The sequence below is a fragment of the Mytilus edulis genome, chromosome 2, assembly GCF_963676685.1.
Source record: "Mytilus edulis chromosome 2, xbMytEdul2.2, whole genome shotgun sequence".
In the NCBI taxonomy this organism is placed as follows: Eukaryota; Metazoa; Mollusca; class Bivalvia; order Mytilida; family Mytilidae; genus Mytilus; species Mytilus edulis.
The window spans coordinates 13413092-13420414 of record NC_092345.1 but is presented as its reverse complement, the minus strand read 5'-3'; the positions used below and the strand labels follow the sequence as shown (position 1 = coordinate 13420414).

The 7323-nt window shown below is 31.4% G+C and overlaps 1 long non-coding RNA gene across 1 annotated transcript; it reads left to right on the top strand.

Moving 5' to 3' along the window:
- The first annotated feature begins 3248 nt into the window (after nt 1-3248).
- LOC139510488 (uncharacterized) lies at nt 3249-4450 on the top strand. Its single transcript, XR_011661892.1, has 3 exons — nt 3249-3512; nt 3860-3968; nt 4353-4450. It is a non-coding gene; the product is annotated as an uncharacterized lncRNA (long non-coding RNA).
- Nucleotides 4451-7323: the final 2873 nt, after the last annotated feature.

Genomic DNA, 7323 nt, shown 5'->3' with positions numbered 1-7323 from the left:
GACCGTACGCGTATGGTCGGGGTAATTAACAAGTTTACTATTAATACTAAACTCTTCATAGGGTATGATTAGTTGTCACGTTATAAAAAAGACGATGTTAAAGGTCATATACTTATATTATAATAATAGAAAGATGAACTAAATAAAAAAAGCAGTTTCATATAGTTAATTTTACTCGTCAAAACTATCGTAACACATTTTACCTATAGTAATTAGCGATTTGTTATTACGAGTGAATGGCTATATGTCGACGGGAAGATAACCTCTAAATATATCTTAATGATCTGTTACACAAGAAGTCAGCTGCTAAACAACGGAATGACCCAAGTCATCGGATACAACTGTAATCAGCTGATAAGAAGGCTAGCTTCTTACTTGCAAGAAAAATGTGTAACTGCAAGGGATCGTCACTCATGGCAAACATGCAAGAAAACACTTAGCGATGATAACTAAATATGTTGAATCAATATATAATGTTTATGTAGCATTTGAATTATAAAATTAATACATTTTCATGTAACCATCATTGTTTTTTTTTTTATTATTTCTTTATTAAAGATATACACTACAGTTTATTGTATTATTGAAACGCTTCAAATGCATATTTGAAAAAAATACCTATATGGTCCAAATACGCATATGGTCCACCCGTCAATTACCAACCGAATATATACTCATATGGTCCGACCATACGCGTATGGTCGGACCATATGAGTATACGCATATGGTCATAACCATACGCGTATGGTCCAAATACTCCATGGTATATTAAAACCAAAATCAGTATGTAATGTTTGTATATAGTATACTTACACAGCAAAAGTGTTCATGTATTGTGTAACTTCTGTCATGATATCATTGTCATTGATAACTACCATGTCCATTCCATAGTCGTTTATACAAAGATCTCGGACCTCCTGCCATGTAACCTGATATGGTATCAATTTGTAGATACTTGCATGTACATAATCTACAAAGAGGTATATACATTGACAACATAATAAATCATACTTTGAAAATATAAATCTAGTATCAGTGTAGTGTCAACGTAAGCACTATTTTGTGTCGTTTTGTCTGATTTTATTCAAGCACTAGTTTTATAGTTCTTTACCTAGAAAGCGGCATAATTAAACAGGACCTTCAGATTCTGAAACAATTGAAACAGATTTTTTTCCATATTAGTCTTAGTTGAAAGGTTTTGCAAAAAATAATTGATTATATTATAATTGTCCGTGAAAGTGCTACAAAGCGAACGCGTGTTGATTCAACCGTAATTTAGTTCTTTTTTGGAATTTCTGTTTTCTCCGTATAATTTCTGATTCAAAAAATAATTCACTGTTTCTACTTGATAATTTTATCAAGCATTTTTTTTAGCCTACTATATGGTATTAATTTTGTTCACTGTTGAAGGTCGTAGGTTGACCATTTTAAAGTGTTCACATCTTGTTCTCATATGTTCGTAGTAGCTATATCATAAACAATTGTACAGAGTCTCTTTATTTGTTTTCTTTTTTAATATAAAAACATACCCATAAACAACATTATCCAGTAGATATTCATTCTTGAGCATTTAGTGAACATGTATTATCGGGAAACTTTTCTCCTCTTAATAATATTCATTAAAAATATTCCTGAAGGAAAAAGCTATCCGTCATGTTTCAAATTACATCTTCCAAACGTATGCAAAAAGTATTACAACTAGTAACAAGATTCAAGCATCAGGAGAAAAAAACTCTTTGCAATATTAAAAGTTTGAAAGATTGGACCATAAAATCAATTAGCTCAATTATATTAATTGGCTAAAAGTATTTTTATATACCACAATCTGTTTATTTGTTTAGGTATACACTAGAAGGTTGTACACTTTCAATTTTCTTTGAATTAGTTTTAAATTCAGAATCGGAATATTGATGCAACGTTGTTAAATCTGACAAATAACAATACAATATAAAAAATACATTTTGGAGTGGAGATTATAATAACAGGTTATCGAAAGATTTAATTGGTTTTGTTAAATTCGTTATCTAACAATTATGGAACCATATTTGATTATATTTGATAGACGTTCCATAGCAACGCATTCGATAAATATCATCAAAGATACCAGGCTCATAATTTGACTAAACAAACATTGACGTGATAAATATTCTCACATTATATCAAAGTACATTTTCAAGATAAGAAGTTAGCAATATCCTTTAACTCTTCTTTCCGCTATATAGATGACATTCTTTCACTAAATAATTCAAAATTTGGTGACTATATTGAACGCACCTATCCCATCGAATTAGAGATAAAGGATACAACAGATACAGTTAAATCGGCCTCATATCTTGACTTACATCTAGAAATTGACAATAAGGGTCGGTTGAAAACAAAACTTTACGACAAAAGAGATGATTTCAGGTTTCCAATTGTGAACTTTCCATTTCTAAGTAGCAGCATTACAGCAGCACCTGCATACGGGGTATATATCTCCTAATTGATACGATATTACCGTGCTTGCATTTCCTGTCATGATTTTCTTGATAGAGGGTTGCTGCTCACAAGGAAGCTATTAAACCAAGAGTTCCAAATGGTGAAGTTAAAATCATCCCTTCGTAAATTTTACGGACGCCATCACGAGTTGGATGACCGTTATGGAATAACCATTTCACAAATGATATCGGATATGTTCCTTACGTCGTAACTACAATCCCCTTTCCTTTCATGAATGTGACCTACCGAATTAAACGGATTTATTATAACATAAGCAACATGACGGGTGCCAAATGTGGAGCAGGATCTGCTTACCCTTTCGGAGTACCTGAGATCACCCCTAGTTTTTGGTGGGGTTCGTGTTGCTTATTCTTTAGTTATCTATGTTGTGTCATGTGTTCTATTGTTGTCTGTTTGTCTTCTTTCATTTTTAGCCAGGCGTTGTCAGTTTATTTTCTATTTACGAGTTTGATTGTCCTTCTAGTATCTTTAGCCCCTCTTTTACAAGGAAACGAATATATTATATAGTATAAAAAGTAAATTTAGAACTGCTGACTACTGGGATGGCTATACACATACAGTGGCGATTAAACTAGATTTGTTTGGGTTGTGTTTTTTTTTTTATAGTATTCTCAATTAACTTTGGAAAACATCTTAAAAAAAAAGAAAGGTAAAATGTGGCAGAGTCATATTTGATTGATATATCAAATATGATATTGATGGTATTAATTTTATTGGAGTGTTTGATAGTTTGGTTACTCATGGTTTCTATTTCTAGCACTATTGTTCTAGTATCATTCTCTTTTCCCTTTGGTGAACCTCTTTTCTTTCATATCATTTTGGAGGGAAAATTCTAACCTTTTGATTGGTCAATCTTTAGGCCAAAGGTCTTACTATATGTTTTCTTTGTTTCTGGTGGATTTAGACTGCAGACATATTGAAATGCAGTGAAAATTACCTGCTTGATAAATTCAATTCTGACATTGATGATATTTGTATTATACTTCTTGGATTTTCAATATTCTTATATTCAGGTCAGTTGATTAACCTTATTTCTAATTAACAAACTAATAGTATGTCATTTTAATACTTTGTGAAAGGATTGATTGTATGTATTGAATGGAGGAATATTTGGAGTATGAAAGAGTAAAAGATTAAATCATTTTATAAAAACACAGAGTCATATTAAACATTTTAATATAAAACATATTAGTACTTTAAATATTATAAAGTTACAATAAAAGTGAAAGACAGATAACTTTGGTATTTGAATAATACAGAACTCTGAAACTACATATTTTAGATGTAGTTGTATATTTTATTTAATTGGTGAAATAGTCCTGCCACTGGACTTATGAATGTTATATTTGTATTTATTCAGGATATGGATTAATACCTTGTCAAGTTGTCAAATGAGTAGTGCTCAGATTTTAATGTACACAGCACTGTGATATTCCAGCTAGTACACTGACCTTTGTACCATATACATGGTAAGCATTGTGTTCTATGTTGTTTATTTGTAATGTCTGTACTGTCTATGTTTTATTCAAGTAATTGTCTGTTTATGTGAAGTGTAGTTTATGTAATATCTTTATGTTGGTCAGAATTTGTATACTTTGTATACAAATATATTTATAAAATGGACAACTCATTAATAGATTTGAGATGTATATAATTATTAATTATTATGAGATACATATGAATAATGTATTGGAAAGTTAACCAAAGAGTTAGATTTGAGTACTTTTAGGACTTATTTCAGTATATAGATATCTAAAGGAATAAATATGAATTGTAGTTATTCCCCTTTGCCCATATGTTATATGTACTGTCTTGTCATGTGAATATTTATTATTTGTTATTATATGTTGTAGGGTCTTAAATATTTGTGTATTAAAAGAACAGAACCCTAGAATAGTTTTCGTTGTATTTGACCAGAAAATACCCCGTTACATTTGGCGCCCAACGTGATATACCAAAATGTTGAATTACAAAATAACTGAACTCCGAGGAAAATTCAAACGGAATAGTCCCTAGTCAAATGGCAAAATCAAAAGTCCAAACACATCAAACGAATGGACAACAACTGCCATATTCCTGACTTGTACAGACATTTTAACTGAACATTTAAACTAAAATGAAATCATAACAACACGGGACCTGTTAGCTAGTATTGTCCATCAGACCATAAAATGAAGATGGTGTTAACAACTTAAGGGCCTTCTTCGACCTTTAGTTAAGAAAGTGCATCCATACTGTATAGTAAGCTATTAAGATATTAAAAATGACTCGCCTCATCAGATCTGTATTAAGCACTAAAAAGAAAAAGACGAACAACACAAAGAATACTAAGATTCTAAGAATACTCGCAGTCACTGACAATTATTTAAAGTTAATTCAAACTCTGTCGAATGAATATACCATGTTTTTAGAAATTAAACTATCAATCAGCACGTGTTCAATTGATTAATTCTACAAAACAGCATTTGAAGTCTTAAAAATGCATGACCTTGTGCCAAACCAAAATAATAGCATCGACATGGTGTAGGATCGAAAGAATGTATTACTGTATAGATATACATAAGTAAATATAAGTAGTTAAAAATCAGTGTAGTGACGATACTGATACTAAATGAACTGTTTGCGTTTGAATCGCATTTCTGGATATACATTCACCAGGAACGCTCTTACCATGGAGGTATTATATTGTATGTAACCACCATATTCAGGTCAAAAAAGTAAAAGTCAGGGTATACAAATATATAAATACGTAGATAGGTCATGAGCTACATGACAAAAAATGACATAAAAAGAATAGGCAAATTCAGCTTAGACTACTTTGTCTCAGGTTGTTGTAACCGTAGTTTTCTTCATTATTGCTTGAATATCAACGGGGAATATACGTTACAAATTATTTCAAAGATGAAAATACAGTGTGAAATTGATAAAACTTTGGGAAATACGTTTATTTAAAGGATTAATATGGTTTTCAAGAATATTATAAAACATAAAATCATATATTATGTTAAAAATTAGATGCGTCCGACGTGATATCATGGATCTTCCTTCCTCTGGAATGCTAACAGTCAAATATTTGAAAGCCAACGATGTATAAGAACCTAATCAGTTGAAGAACTATTATTTTATCAAAAAGGTTTGTTATAAATCATGTCAGTACCGACGTTACGACTTCTGAGCTCGTGATATCCTCTAGGACAGAGATATCGACCAAGTGCTGCAAAAAATGAAAGCAACACGATATAAAGTGCATGCGTTCGAAGCAAATTTCTTGATTTACCTTTATAAGGAACGCTCAAAGCCAAATATTTGATAGTAAAAGATGTATTAGAAATTTAACAGTTGAAGGTCTACATAACCAAATAGGACCTTAAAAAGTCGTTTAATCAGTCTATGGTCAACTTAGCCTGAAATTACTTGGTCATTAAGACATTATTCAGTAAGCATGAGGATGTGATATCCCATTGATAATAAGTTTCCATGAGGAACATTCAATGTTGAACCCAACAGTTGTATCTATGAAATAACTCAGTAAATGGTTTGATCAATTTATGTTAACGAAAGCCCTGACTTAATATTTCACTATTTATACATAAATTACATTCATTGAAATTTAAAATGTCACTACAGGCACAGGCCTAGAGTTATCAAGTAAGTTCGGACATAAATAGGTACGCTGGAATATCACTGTTGAAAAAAGACAAATTAACAACGGGAGATTACTGTAAGCAATCGAAATTTCCTTATCTATTAAAATGACACTTAAAGATGTTGACATAATATGTATTCAAATTCAGCTCCCTTGGGTAAATTTCTATTGACAAATCTTACTTATTTAAAGCAAAAACATGTAAACAAGATTACCGTTAATGTTTTTATTCTATCCATTAAATGGAGATAAGACATAACTACACTGAATGCTGTGATTCATAACAAGACATGAACAAATTTGCCATCAAAGGGGTGTAATTAGCGCACATAGGAATACCAACAAACAGTCGTTTAACTTTATTGCCGAAAAGTAAACACATGTTGTTAAGCAGAATACTGTCTCATAACCTTATCAATAGGTATGACTTTCATATAAACATTTAACCTCATGTTACTGCAACTTTTACACAGGAAAGTGGTACTGTCCTCGAATTGAAACCTGCTATAATTGTTTTTATACACAATGGTATTTAAGCATCCACTAGCAGTGGCATCGCTCTAGGGGTTGTAAAAAAGTGACTTAAAATATCTAAATTATAATTTGATATGCCAGATGCAAATGTCGGCCATTTAAGACGCGTTTGCGTTGCTCGAAACAAGGCAATTTGAAAACCTAATCAATTACGATGTTGCAACCACTAAAATTGAAAAAGTGTTAAATTTTGCTGAGGATATCTATGCCTTGAGGAAGACAAACTTCGAATGATTTTAACATTTCTGGAAACGAACAGAAAATGAACAGAAAAAGACCACATCAATGATATGAATGCCAAAAAGGACTAGACTGGTGAAATAAGTAGGGCATAAATTCGGTTAGGGAAAAAAACCAATCAATTAGACATGTTAGATTAGATTTTCAATTCGGAACGCTGTGCGCACGTTTAAAAAAAGTTGTTTACAATGCGATAAAGACCATTTATGAATACCTTTCAAATACTGTAGGTTTAAATATTGAATCGTTACCACGGAGCTATTTTGTCGATATTGCTGATTGTTTGATTCTGTTGAACTTTTACGGTTGTTTAGATTCTGCAACATACTGAAGAAGCAGAGATAGAATGCAATCCTCTTAAATACTATCGGTTTGTAACATATGTTTTTCTTCAAAACAAGAAT